The sequence below is a fragment of the Homalodisca vitripennis genome, unplaced genomic scaffold (genome assembly GCF_021130785.1).
Source record: "Homalodisca vitripennis isolate AUS2020 unplaced genomic scaffold, UT_GWSS_2.1 ScUCBcl_3442;HRSCAF=8983, whole genome shotgun sequence".
In the NCBI taxonomy this organism is placed as follows: Eukaryota; Metazoa; Arthropoda; class Insecta; order Hemiptera; family Cicadellidae; genus Homalodisca; species Homalodisca vitripennis.
This window is the reverse complement of record NW_025779570.1, coordinates 9,111-24,488: the sequence shown is the minus strand read 5'-3', so window position 1 is coordinate 24,488 and position 15,378 is coordinate 9,111.

Sequence of the window (15,378 nt, the reverse complement as noted above, 5' to 3'; positions counted from 1 at the left end):
CAATATTCTTGATCTTGTTGAAAAAGCACACATACATATAGAGAGAAATTTATTTATTTATTTACCAACGGCATACGCCACTTTACATTTGGTGAAGTGAATAAAGTTGGAGTACATGCTCCGTAGCAGATGCTCAGGTAGTGAGGAGTAACTCCTTCTAACACGAGTAAGTGCTCTGCTTCGATGTGAATAAAAAGTCAATATTGGGCCAGAGGATTTGCTCAGGCAAATGGAGCAAGTGCTCACAGTTCCCCTTCCCTATCTTGTGCTAGACAGACGTGTTGCAACTTGTCCAGATATCGAGCAGATAACACTAATATTGAGCGTCCACATTCGCATTTTGTTTTACTTGTCTCACGAGTGTGACAACAAAACAAGTGATGGCTTGTGATAAAGGGAATAACCCACAACTTGAAAACCAGGCTTCTTTTATTTCGATTATAAAGGAGTATCCAGTTATTTTGGAAAAGAGTAATATACCAGTAGCAAAAACAAAAGAAACAGAGCCATTGAAGAGATTCAAAATCGAATCGATAATGAATTGGGATTGCATCTCGACTCAAGCCAAATTTTAAAAAAAAATTCAAAATATAAAGAATAGAGTGAATTCAAAGGCAGATACTATAACAAGACTGGCTACAAGAAGGTTATCTTGAAAACCATGGGAAGAGGAGTTACTTCATTTTATTGAAAGTGACACCGACAACCGGCTATTGTGCGTTTAAAAGGTAAGTTCAGTTTAAAACTGCTAAAAAAAATAATTTTGCCTTTTATAACAGTTATTTGATCTTGTTGGCATGATAAATAAACTCTCATTTTTTTCTTCATATTGTATTGGTATACTTTTTAGTTAATTTTTTTCAGAACTACGCTTGTAATAAAGAACTTTACGTTTTGAGATGCTGTTACTGCGGGGACTGAAGAGACTCAGGAAAAACAGTGTTTTCTTTTGACTCTTCGGTGGATTCCACCAACTTTGAAACTAGCTCGGATAAAACAAATGAGAATCGACAAGGAAAAAACGCAAGATTCAACTGCTGAACAACGTAAAGTAACAGGGCCAAACGTTAAAACAAGCAAAGATAAAAACTTAAATTAATTGAAACTGAGGAAACTAAAGATTTGACCTTGCCTGAGCTACAGCGTTTGGTGTTACTTAAGCAGCTTGAGTACTTAAAAAAAGCTGAAAAATTGGCTGTTATACAATTAAAACGAGAAGAATCTAAGGAAATCGATCAGCCACAATTAACAGCACCATCTGAGCAAAACGGAATTTCAACAGAGGAACTACAAACTATGATTGGAACTTCTTATTCAACAACTTACTGTGATAGATTGGAGTTCACTACTCTGTAATAAATGTATATTAATGTAAAATAAATTGTCCATCCTGATCCTAGGATAAAAAATACCTACCTACTTCCAATTCCGAAAAAAACACACAAACAACAAAAAACAATACCAAAAAATATCTAAACTCTGGTTGGTCGTAATGACCGTGTTTTACGTGCCTACGACTTTCAATAGAGCCAGTCTTACAGCCGTAAAGCCAGTGTCTGGCACAGTCGCTCAAGGGTCTTATGTAGGCAGTGTGTACAACCGCGTATACAACTCGGCCACAAGCAAAGGGTTAAGGTACTGTGTTACAACAAGGCTTGTGGCCGTGTTGTATACGTACACACTGCCTACATAAGACCCTTGAGCGACTGTCCCAGACACTGGCTTTACGGCTGTAAGACTGACTATTGAAAGTCGTACGCACGTAAACACGGTCATTACGACTCCAGAGTTTAGATATTTTTGGTATTGTTTTTGTGTGTGTGTATTTTTTAGGAATTGGAAGTAGGTAGGTATTTTTTTTATTCTTTTACCAGAACATTTATTTACACAGTACATTCTTTTTAAGCTGTTAAGCTCCATGTATCAGCTGAGCAATTTCGGTTCTTCTCTGTTGTCCTCTATTGCGGATGTCTCTTTCGTTACGATTCTCTACATTGCCAACTTCATTGTTTTGCCTTTCCTCAATGTTAAAGTCAAAGTCTTCATCACTTAGTCTTTTTGCTACATTATGAAGAATAAAGCAACAAACAACCATCGATGGAACATTTTCAGTTTTAATCCTAATTTTGTTTTGCATAAATTGGGAAACGTTGGTTCAACTGACCAAAACAACGTTCAATTATTACTCTTTCTTGGGCCAAACACAGATTGTATGCTCTTTCTCTAGCAGTTATTGGTTTTTCATAGGGCGTCATAAGCCAGGGAGCTATCCCATAGAACCCGAATCTCCAATTAGGAGTGCATTAGCTTGATTGAATTCCATAATTCTGTAAATATCTGAATTTCTCCAAATTCGTGCATCATGCACTGAACCTGGCCAAAAGCATCTACGCTTGTGAACTCTTCAGCAAAATTACAAGTTTGCCTGCACATTTATACTTGGAAACCTCTTTCTATTTATACATTCATCGCCATGGTCAGAAGGCTTTCGTATAGGTAGTTGAGTGCAGTCTAAAGCTCCAATGGCTGAAGGAAATCTGTATTTTTCTTGCCAATTGGCTTTTTGTTGTTCCATTTCTTCTCTTGTAGAAGGAAATTTTATCCATAAGGTTTTCTTCAGTAATATAGCTGCCATTACATCTGAAATGGTTTTTTGTGACTGTAGTTCTGTCGATACCAACATCTTCGGCAACACCACTCTGAAACCCAGTATCACCAACATATCGAAGAAAAGTACGCATTCTGTCCAAATTGGGCAACCCACCACCACGCCTTTCAAAGTTTTCCCCAAGAAAATGATCACTAATACACTCAACATTCATTTTATTTAAAACGATAAAGAGCTTGGTAGTCTTGCTCTAGAAATTCCCAGACGCCACTCTGTAAAGTTTTACAGCACGAAAAAGGTAAAACCCTGCCATCACAAGATTGAAACGTCTTTACTTGAGCAAGTTGTATCTACTAATGAGTTAGATCGGTAATTTCTGGAGTACTGCTCATATTTTGAGCAAGTGCCTAGTTTTATTCACCTAAAAACGTGAGTAGATACTCCAAGTCAATTTCTAGTCGTCAACATGAGAAAGTGCTCCGAGCCTCCACTGAGCAAGTTCTTTTTATTCACATGGAACTGGAGTACGTACTCACTTTTTGGAGGAAAGAGCATTTGCTCAGCTTTATTCACTTCACCCAAAATTACAAAAAATCAACAAAGATGGCCAACAGAGTGTATCAAGAATTATAAATATTGTTAATTAATATATACTTAATACACTAATGAGGAGCTAACAATCGCATAATAAAGTCCATTAAAAGAAAGCAAGCAATAACTACAATACATGATATGTGAGCAAATAACAGGAAACTAAATATACATAATTTGACAAAGTAACAATTAACAATATAAAAATGACCAAGCAATTAATTAAAAATAAATAAAATGTGTAAGTATTAACAAAACAAATAAATATTTATAAAGAATAACAGTGTAAACCATTAACGATATAAACAATGAAACAAATATAACGAAGAATAAATATGTATGGATAATGGCAACGTAAACAAATCAACAAAATAAATAGTCAAGCTAACAACTGAAGTAGAATAAATTATATCAGTCACGTATTGAAAGATGGACGAGACATCACAGAACACGCTTCAATCAGTAGCAGCTCGCCGAATCGCTCTCAATACTGCAACGAAGAGGTCAACTGAAGAGCCAGTCTCATTCGCGAAACGCATGAGTCGAGGAATGGTACTAAAGCGAAGGTAGTTGGTCCCAGCATGGTCGGGCTCAAAGAGACACCGATGCCTAGTGGATCTGGCAGAAACGTGGAAGTTAATTGTATCCAGAAAGAAGGGGCAATTTATTTGGTAATTGAGAAGTTTGAATAGGAAGATGCAATCAGCCAACCGCCTCCTAAATTCAAGACTCAGAAGACCATAGGCGGCTGACCGGGACCTCACGAAAGGCAAGTTAATCGTGACATTAAAGGAACCTGATGAAACGTCTTTGCAAGGACTGGAGGTGGTGAATATGGCAGAGTTGATATGGTGACCAAACTACAGAGGCATACTCGAGTAACTGGCGGACAAGTGGCCTGAACAGAATCACACAGGCATGGCTGTTCAAGCCATGTCTTGCAGAACGGGAAACTAATCCAAGCATTCGGGAGGCTCTGTCGCAGATGTGGCTCATATCGGTACCAAACTCAAATAAAGAGGCGATAAGAACTCTATAATTTCTTCCTGCAATTATTTATATATATATTATATATATATATATATATATATATATATATATATATATATATATATAACATAAAATAATATATATCGTCAGTATACGATTCTCTTGTATAACTAAAACAATCAAAAGTACGCTAAAATACAAATCATCAATCATAAATAGGAAATTGTTTACAAATTTAATATTGACACATAAAAGTTAAATGTCTGTTACAATAAAAAATATACTTGGAAAAAGTAAAGATACACAGCAAAACAATTTCTTAAAATGTATTATTGACAATGAATAATTAGTAGGGATTCTACAAAGTAGCTACATCAATGAAGAAAACTTGGTTGCTCCGTCGCGCTTAGAGATCGTGTCTATTAGATCGTTGTGCACTCAATTGTGTACCTGATGAGACGATGAGACTACCACATCACCTATTTATAGGTTTCTCTGATGTCGAAACGATGTAAATGTCGTCCTTGACTTTCTTTGGATCTTTGGAGACGAACATGACTCCAGATTCCAGAAGTCAAGTCTGAGACAGTGTCAGATACCAGGCGCTGCGATAAAAGGAAGGTAAACTGGGGCTAAAATCAAAATCCAATGGTAGCTTCTAGTTTCTGTCATACTTACTTGGTGCTAAAAAAGTAAAAGAGTACATCATTTGGCTCGAGTACAGAATCATTGTGTACATGCCTCAGTAGTTGTGTATAAATATTGCAGTCAGATATAAGTATTTTTAATCATATATATTATATTATTTTAATGGCTGTATATAAAATAAATTTATCAAGTGGACATTATCCTATTAAACTTTATTATGACAATGAGTTTGTCTTTGCATCTGAAGTTAAGAGGTATTACGTTGCTAAGCACTGGAAACGAAGATAAAGGAATTGTAATGAGAGTTCCACTAATTGTCCTAATAACCCTGTTGAGCAGAACACCCATCTCTATTGTCAAGGACGGATGCAGTCCTGAATTTCGGAGAAGGCCATTTGAGTATTTGTTTTCCATTATAATTAGAGGTAACTTTGTATTTCGATACAACAAATACAAAATACAACGTTTTGAATGAAATTTAATCATACTCACAGTTAAGTTCATAAGTTTAAGTTAATTATATTTTTCAAGGTACACGATTGAAAAGAATATCTGACCCCCTGACCTTCACATAGCGTAGAGATAAAGCTGTGGTTCTCTAACCGAGAGGTCACGGGTTCGACTCCCTTGGAGGTCACTAAATATTTGTACGTGGGTTTGGACCGTAGGTTCAGTTCTGGATCGCAACTGTTTCAGATAGCCTCTGACGAGAAAATCCTTGCTGTCTGATACATTCCTGCTATAACATCATAGAATATATATATATAAAGTGTGCTAAGGCCCGAGGTATTATTTTAGTTAGTTCTGAGGTCCGACGCTAAGACTTTTCCGCGTAACTTTCATTGTTAACGTTCAAATATTTACTATCTGAGGTACCAGAGTCTCTGATTCCACAAATGGCAGTCCGAGTACTCACTTTTTCCGTGTCCCAATTTATAGCATTAGATGAGTTTTTTCTAGTTTAACTAATACAATCAAATATTGTTATATGATATTCTAGCCTTTTGACCATATTGACTGTTTTGGTAAGCTCAAAATATCAATATATAGAGGTTTTGTATTGTATTTAATTTATTTTGTAGATAACAGAAATTCAATTTCATAGATGAATGAAAGTTTTTGTGACAGATGACGTAGTGATCGAATATGTTTTATAAGTTTTGATAATTCCATGCTTTGATGTAAACACACAAAAAATATATAATTGTTATTGTAATACTTGTAGAATATTATGGAATGTAGGATTTTTTTAATTACACAGTTTTCTGATCATAGTACTCTTACGAGTATATAACATATATATGATCAATCATTTCTTGAGCCTCCGTTGGAAATATTTTCCTGTGTCTTCTGAGGTCCTGTGACATTAGACTGTACAGATTGCAGTCCATTTATGATGGTATTTTGCCATACAGAGCTGTGCGGTGAACTGGAGAGGGAGTGTTTGTCCAATGTCTGTGGAAATCTTAATCTCTTAGCAAGTCTGTCTTGGGGGTCTAGGAGATGATTCCCTTAGTTCGGGTGATTCCCAATGAACTGGGAAAGTAACTCTCCAGGGGTGACACATAGTTGCCGCTCAAGACCAATGGGGCATCCAAATCCAACTAACGGTTGGGCTCGAATAAACGCTTGTCAAGCGTCCGGCAAGAGGTAGCTCTGCTGTTAACTGAACTCCAGGATCTAGGTTTCTAGGTTAGTTAACATAGCCCCGAATGTGCACTTTGCGCGGTGACGGCCCTCGGCGCCGCGCAGTAGTGGTGCCAGGCTGGGTATGACCAGTCTGGTCTTTCCGGAATCGTACCACACAAATCAATTTGACTGGGGCCCCCCAATCCTACACTGTGAAGCGACCCGTGCCTAAGGGATGCATGGCGCAGGGGTTGTGCCTCGCGAACGGAGCTTTTGGTAGTTGGGCACCCCCCAAGTGTAAATATCCTTACCTGGTCATACGGGGCTCTGACTAGGCGGATCTGTTACTTCCTCCGTACTCATGCGATCTTATGGAGTCTGAAATCAAAAACAAAAAACAAACCCTAGCAGATCTTAATCTGGAACTTTTACAACAGGCAGTTGAATCCGGCAACCTGGCTTTGGATGTCTCTGCTTGTTCATCATTCCCAACTACGATCGACGACGACTTAGCAGTTTGTGGTGTAGATGTGGAGGTTGAATCCATGGACAGACTCTGAAGAATGTGAACTGGATTACAAGCTCAAGCTCCCTTTCAAATTGCGTAAGCGGTGGGCGATGGAGCAAAAGAAAACTGATGGCACCTGGCTTCCGGATAGTGAATGGAAGAGGCAAAAGGGCAAGAAATCAGCCAACGAAAGGAAAAGACTGAGGAAGCTGAAGGAGTTAGCACCAGGCGGAATCGTAGGTGCTGACTCTACTCCGAGTGGGAAGAGAGGGCGCTCGGGCGGTTCTTCGGCGGTAAAGCCCCTGCCGAAGAGGCGCCCGACCGCACCTCCAGAGCAGACAGGCAATCAAACCACTCTTTCAGCGGAGGAGGGAGTGGGAGATACATTTAGGGAAGTTCTGACGGGACCCAAGCTTGCTTTGGTCCCTCTGCAGTTTAAGAGGTGCTTTCCTGAATGTTGTGTGGCAATGACGAGGCTAGAGATTGGCTGCGGGGTCTGGCTCCGAGGCTGTGGGTTGGTGGCTCTGGGGGGATAGGTATGGTCTTTGGGGACTATAAAGAACTCATAAGATCTATGAAGGTCTTCCTCAGGGTCAACGGTCCTATGGCCGGGAAGGACTCTGTGACCATTCTTGGGGCCATTGGCAGGCAGAATGCAGGGATCTCCGTGTCTGACTGGAAGGTTGTTGGAGATGTCCTCACGGGATATTCCAGAACTATGGTGATGTTGGTTGATGAGCAGTCTTCAGCTACTCATAAAGGGAGGACCTGGAGGACGTTCATTGGTGTAGATCAGGTCCGCGTCCTCACGCGGGGTTGGACGGCTGATCATGGGGGTCAAGGTCCTTCAGGTTAATATGCAGCACAATAAAGCTGCTTCAGCTGTGTTCTGCAGACGGTTTATGTCAGAAGATTTTCATGTGGCCCTAATACAGGGACCTTGGATTTGTAAGGGTAAAATATCAGGGCTTTCTATGACAGGGGTCAAAATTGTTAGTGCCCAGGTTAATAATGCGAGAGCTTGTATTGTTGTAAGCAACAAGGTGAACAGCATTCCTGTTCTGGAGGTTTATTGCAGGGATCCCGCCCCAGTCAGGCTGATGGGGGCTGGGACTGGACGACCCTGTTGATTGCATCATCATTCCTCCCGTGGAGTGTGACGACCTCGCATGGATCAGACCTTGTGTTTAGTGTTCCTCAAAGTTTGGTGAAATTTAGTGGTAAATTTTAAAGTGTTAAATGAGCATTTTATCCCACTAATATTATAAATGCGAAAGTTTGAATGTTGGATATTTGGATGTTTGTATGTTTATGTTTGGAGGTTTGTCCTCGAATCACGCTGAAACTGCTATACGGATTGTGCTGAAATTTGGAACAGGTATAGCTTTTGGTCTGAATTAACACTTAAGAGTGCTTTTTACCACCCATAACACATTCATTTCACCAAATAAAGTCGAATTCAAATTGAAAAATTAGTTTGTTTACATTCGAATGTTATGATATTGGAGTGTTTTTACATTGGATCCGGCAGATTGCGCTACGACACGTAATATAAATTGAACTGATACTTAACAGCTGTTAACACTTTCAGCTGAATTTCATCAAAGAGGCAGAAACATGTGTTTACATTTAAATTTTAGTAAATATTGAATTATTGTAAAGTGCTTAATCAGTAGTGTAATGCAGATTGCAAATACGAAGTTATTTAATTTTAAATTTAGATTGCGCCAATGATCAATAATCCAACTTATACAATAGAAATGCTATTTATACACTGTTATAACAACTACCTTATTGTATAAAGCTGTGAATGTTTGCACATAACGTAATCTAATCTGGTTAGTTCCTTTAACCCGCCGTTAGTCCCCCTGTGAGAATAATTCTCACATTTTCGTATTTTTCAGCAGGCTGCGCATTCTATTGGTCATAGGTTCAAATCGTTCTAGGTAGAGGGGGGTAGACCTGCCCATGTCGCGTCAGTGAGGAGAATCTTCTACTCGGTACTAGTCGCGTCACTGTTGTGAGTTTTATCCTCTACACCCGACTAACCGCGTGACATTTTTATTTTATTTTTTGGTTTAAGTGACATTATTTTACTTGCTTGATTTACATTAGATATAAGTTTTCAATATGGATCAAGACAGTCAGTTGTTGAGTTGGTTGGTTGAACAATACAGACGATGCTGATGATTCAGAGGACTCTGATGGACCCAGTGAACATGACGATGATGATCGTCACTCAGAAGTATCTTGCTCTGATGTAGAAAACTCAGATGAGGTTGATTAATGATGTTTATATGGTTCCTGATATACCTGTTTCAACACCTGAACCAAATCAAGATTGTGGCACTTTTATTGCCATTGATGAACAATTTGGTTTACAAAATGATCTGCTACCCATAAATCATGTTGAGCCTTTACAGCCAGTTAGCTTCCAGAATGATATTCAGATTTGGAAACCAATGAGTATACTGTACTTGAACCAGGGCCTCCTTCCTCATGTCAAAGTGAGCTAACTGGGAGTAACCAAATTGGAATTGGTAGGCCTAGTGATTTTTCGAGTCAAGCTCGAGGGCGAGGTGTTGCTCGTGGACGAGTAACTAAGAGACGTGACCATGCTCCCTGTTCGGTCACATGGCACAAGAGGTCGGACTGCTGTGCGAGGCCCTGGTGCTGTACGACGAGATACTCGTGGTCGAGGAAGTAGTAGCAGTCAACCTGTCAGTCGTGAATGCCCTCAGAATTGTTACATTGGGAAAAAAAACTAACGTCATTTGGAATAAGGTTTCATACCTCGAACACTACCAAAGCTCGCCCTCAAAACATCGTGACGAAATTACCTGGAGTGACAGGAGTAGCCCGTGAGTGTAAAAACTATAGTAGATTGTTGGAAACTTTTTTTCCCTGATTCTATGTTTGCAGGATATTGTGAAATACACTAATCAAAAGCTTTCCAAAATGAGTCAAAAATATACTCGAGGAGAACAAGACTGCCGACTTACAGATGTGACAGAAATATCTGCTTTTTTCGGGCTCTTATATATATTAAGGGTCAAGAAAAAACAACCATATTCATTTGGGATGAACTCTGGACAGTTGATGGAACAGTGCCAGAAATTTTCATTGCTACTATGTCACAGAGAAGATTCCGTTTGCTATCACAGGCCCTAAGATTTGATGATGGAAATACTCGTGCTGCAAGGAAAAAGTTAGATAACTTAGCACCGATTCGAGAGTTTATTTGATTCATTTGTAAAAACTTGTGGAGAAAGCTACAGTGTTGGCGAGAATGTTACTATCGACGAAATGATGGAGCCGTTTAGGGGCCGTTGCAAATTTTGTATTTACATGAAAAAGTAAGCCCTGCAAATACGGTATAAAAATTTATGCAACCGTTGACTCCGCAACTTTTTACACAGCTTACATGGAGATCTACCCCGGCAAGCAGCCCAAGGACAGTCCTTTTACAATGGACAATGATGCAGCAAGTGTGGTGAAACGTTGCATTTCTATAATAAATAAAACAGGACGAAATGTAACAATGGATAATTTTTTCACGTCAGTACCTCTGGCAAATGACCTTTACGTCAACCACAGACTAACAGTTAGTAGGAACGTTACGTAAAGACAAACGTGAAATTCCTGCAGAACTACTTGATGTTACTGGAAGGCGTAACTGCTCTTCTATTTTTGCTTTTTCCAGGCCACCAAATTACTGTTCAATGGTATTGTATAAGCCTAGCACTAAAAATAATAAGCTAGTTCTTCTTTTGTCCACGCTTCATGATGATGACAAAAATTGATGAAAAAAGTGGAAATGACATGAAACCCGAAATAATCACATATTATAATGCAACTAAAGGTGGAGTAGATGTGGTAGACCGGCTGAAGACAGAATACTGTGTATCTAGAATTAGCAGAAGATGGCCGTTTACGGTTTTCAATGGACTTTTGAATGTTGGTGCTGTCAATGCGTGTATAATTTTCAAAGCAAACACGAACTCTGAAATGGCAAGAAGACAATTTCTTATGGAACTCGGCAAGGATTTGATCAAAAATCTTCTTTTGAGAAGAGTTGAAATAAAAAACACTGTCGATCCCAACGAGGACAAAAAATTAAAAACTGTCTTGAGTAAACATGAAGAAGCCAATATTAGGAACCCAGCTGAACACACTTGTGCACAGGAACCTGGGAAACCCCCGAAATGTGCCTATTGCCCAAGAAGAAAAAACCGTTATACGAAGAATACTTGCGGAGAGTGTCAAGCACCCATTTGTAAAGAACATGTTGCTACCACTGTCTTAGTGTGCTCAGAATGTGCCAACAAAGAAGACTAAGTACGAAGTTAAGTGTTCTGGAAGAAAGAAAACAAAGACTTTTTCATATAACAGTAGGTATATCATTATTTCACTTACAAAAAAAAAAACTTAACTAAACTCATGTTTAATATAGCTAACTTTTATTTTATGTATTAATAAACTCTCTCTTAACTGTAAATGTGTTTTTAACTCTACCTTGTTTAGCTTAAATATTATACTAGGGGTTGTATTAAATGCATTTACATTTACAAACAACTAAAAAATTAAGAAAACAAAGGTTTTTGACAATAATAGCATGAGTGAATCAACCTTTTTTTTTGTGTAAAAAGTGACTTTATTATGTTTATTATTTAAATATTAAGTAATAATGTCAGTTTTGTTAACAATATAGAGAATATTAACAAAGTATTGAAAAAAACAGGGTGTGAGAAAAAATTCTCCACAGCCGACTAACGGCGTTACAAAGCTTTACGGGACTAACGGCGGGTTAACATTGTGTATGGCCTTTTTACTGTAGTAATTGAAAAGCAAATGGAGATAACATTGCCCTAATACTTGAAGCATATACCCCTAATACATATTTAGTGATCAGTAAAAATATAAAAACCACTTAATCATCAAAATTTAACCTAAGTTAGATTCCGAAACCAACATATGAGACCATTGTTTTGGTTAGTGCAACAGCATAAATCAATTGTGGAACTGTAAATAGATTAGACCGGGGGTGAATTTAAACGACCAGAACAGACCCATATTGACCGCAGCAACTTTTTAGTTGTACGATACACTTTCGTCATTGGGATAAAAAGGCTAACTCTTATTGTTACTGAAGCCATCGAAGAACTTCAATAAATTATCATGGAATGTGGGAGGGAAATACTAATCTTATAAAAACTGTTTCACTTTACGACTTCAGGATCCCAAACCCACGACTCCAGGAAACTTCAGGTTCTTCTTTAAACTTAAATCTAAATTGGATCAGGAGATTGGAATAGCTTTGAGTGACTATCGATTATCTCTAGACTGTTTATTATGTCATAGAAAAAGAATACATAGATATATTGTCCAGTTTTTCAACAGAAAATTGCGTGCGAAGCCGCGGGTAACTGCTAGTATCAATACAAAGAAGATACTTTTATCTTTTATACAATATACAGTTTTAACATTAATTATTGGTGATAATTATTTTATTGATTGTTTTAAATGTTTTATTCATGTTTTATCTGATATCAAGAGGAGATTGAATAAATGATAAACTCTGAGTTGCAGGTGAACCTGAGTTGGACCATAGACTCTGTCTCAGATAAGATATCTACTGATTACTGAGAACTTCATTCACTTACCAGTAACTGACCAATATATACTGATAACTAACCTCAGACTTCTGCTTGCTATTTATTGCCAGATCTAGTAATATACTGGACTACAGTATGTTACAATTTTGACATGGTCATTGACTACCTCAAATCAATCTAACTTATACTGTGCAATTTCATACACCTGGACATCAAGTTTTATGACATAAAGAAACAGCCAAACTTTACAAAAACTGATTTGATTTTTATATTTGGACCTCAATTGTTGACATAAAGAACCAGTCAAACTTTAAAAAACTGATTTAAATTTTATTTCTTAACATCAAGACTCTTGACATAAAGAAGCAGCCAAACTCTCAAAAACTGAACATCTCCTCATTTTTCAACCTCTGAATTTTTCTTTCTTTTGCTCCAAGAATGCCGACAAGATATCCCTGTGGTATATGTTCAATAGGAGTAAAGTACTCAGGACTAAAGTGCACTGGTCTATGTGGACTGTGGTACCATGCCGGCTGTCAAGATATCAGTGAGAAAATTTTGAAAAAAATGTCCTCCAATAAAACAGATAACTGGAAATGTAACAAAATGTACTACAGGCTCTCCAAACCCGCTGTTGACTCCCCCAGCCTCCAAATAACCTCAGACGCCAATTCTTCATTACTGACAAGTCAAACTGAACCTCACATAAATATTGAGGAAGTTCATTCTAAAATCAAAAACCTCCGAGATGCCGATGATCTAGAAACATCCCTTACACTAGCTGCTGAAGCCGGAAGTGCTTTACTAGCTGAAAACAGCAAATTAAAGCAAGAAATACACGAGTTGACTAAAAAACATTCCCAACTAAGTCAGCATTATAGGGCCAAGACTGAATTTGAAAAAAATCAGTATGAGGCAAAAATTGATGATCTTGAACTAAAAGTTGAAGCTCTTGAAAACAAAAATTCCAGTTTAACTGAAACTTTGCATGAAGCTGAATTTGAACTTGTTAAAGGAAAGGAATTACAGACCAAACTTATACAAGATTTTGAAGAACAAGATAGGGAAAAAGAATTGACAATTTTGGATCAAAAAATGAGATTAAACAATTGTATGTAACTATACAAAACCTGAAACGTACCAGTAGCGAGAAACCTGATTTAAATAAACAAAGCAAAACCTTTAAACACTCTGAAACACAAACTGAAAACATAAAATCACCTGTCCACTTTTTTGAGCAAAGCCATAGCCCTCCCTTAATACACAGCTTGGAAAACTTGAAAACCCGTCAAAACCAAGTTGAGGATACCGTGAAAGCATTTAAGTGCCAAATTCAAAATTACACTGAAAAAACTCAACACAGGCCACCATCCCGCACATATTCTAATAGAAATAAGTACAGACCAAACAGCCAAATTAGCGTATCCCTCAAAATGGCCAAAAGTAGAGTACTCAGCCAAAAACAAAATGAAACTCCTGACTTTTATCCATCTAAAGCTCAGGAAAAAATGCTCACCAATATTCTTCCAATATCTGCACTTCCTGGAGAACAAAAAGAAAATGGTAAGATGCAAAAAACACAAACATTACAGCCTACTATGCCACGAGAATCATCAGTCAACGCAAAACCACGAGGCAAGGATGTGAGTATAGAGTAATTCTATACCAATAATATAGATTTCTACATGGAGCTCATGACAAAGAACCATAGTGGTCGACTGAACACTGACAACATTGATACTGATACACCATCCACTCCTGTGGTGCTAGACCATCTCCCCATATCCAGGCAGCAAATCCTAGTTCAGGCAGATGTTCACCACCATGAATCTTTTTTGGATGATCCTCAAACAAACCAACCTCTCAGCTCTTCTAAATCTATAAATTTTTTAGGCTTTCCTCTGAAAAAAAAAACAGAAAGGGTGAAACCATCTTACATCAAAATATGGATTCACTAGCTTCAAAAATAAACAGACTTGACCATTTTCTTCAAAAAATTAAACCTGATTTAGTTATCTTGAGTGAACATGGATTAAAAGAAGACCAGCTCCTGAACACTAGACTACCTGGATATCTGCTGGCTGGGGGCTTCTCCAGAAAAAACTTCAAGAAAGGAGGAGTAGCCATATATACTAATGATATATATAGAATGAAGATCTAGGGAACTCAACACAAAATGTACAAACCGGTATTAACTCCACTGAACTCATATATGAACAACATATAATAAAAGTTAATGTCAAAAATAAAGACATCTATATCCTTGGCCTCTACCAACCTCCAGGTGGAAATGTGGACTACGCTTTGGATGCTCTTTCTGACACCCTAGACCTTCTACCAATCTGGAAACATCCCATTATAATTATAGGAGATATTAATATTGACAGACTACCTCAGGTTTCTAGCAAATCAAAACAAGAAGAAAAGAAGAAACTTGAAGGATGTTAACCAGTCATAACATTGTAAGAATAGAATTTCCAGCAACAAGAGTTGTGCACAACTCAATTGATGTAGTGTGCACAAATCTTAAAAAAGAAGACATCGGTCTTAAGGCCTTGGACAAACAAAATTTACATGGAAGAGACATAGACAAAGTTGAAACTGTTGCAAAAAAAGGGCGTATGATCTACAGCTTGAGGAACTCAGAAAACAGGCTACATCACATTTCATTGAGCAATCTAGTAATAAGCAAAAAGCCCTATGGCAAGTGATAAATTATGAGAGATGCCAGGACAACAAGACTTCAGACTCAATAGAACTAGAAATTGATGGGAAACTCCAATCAAACC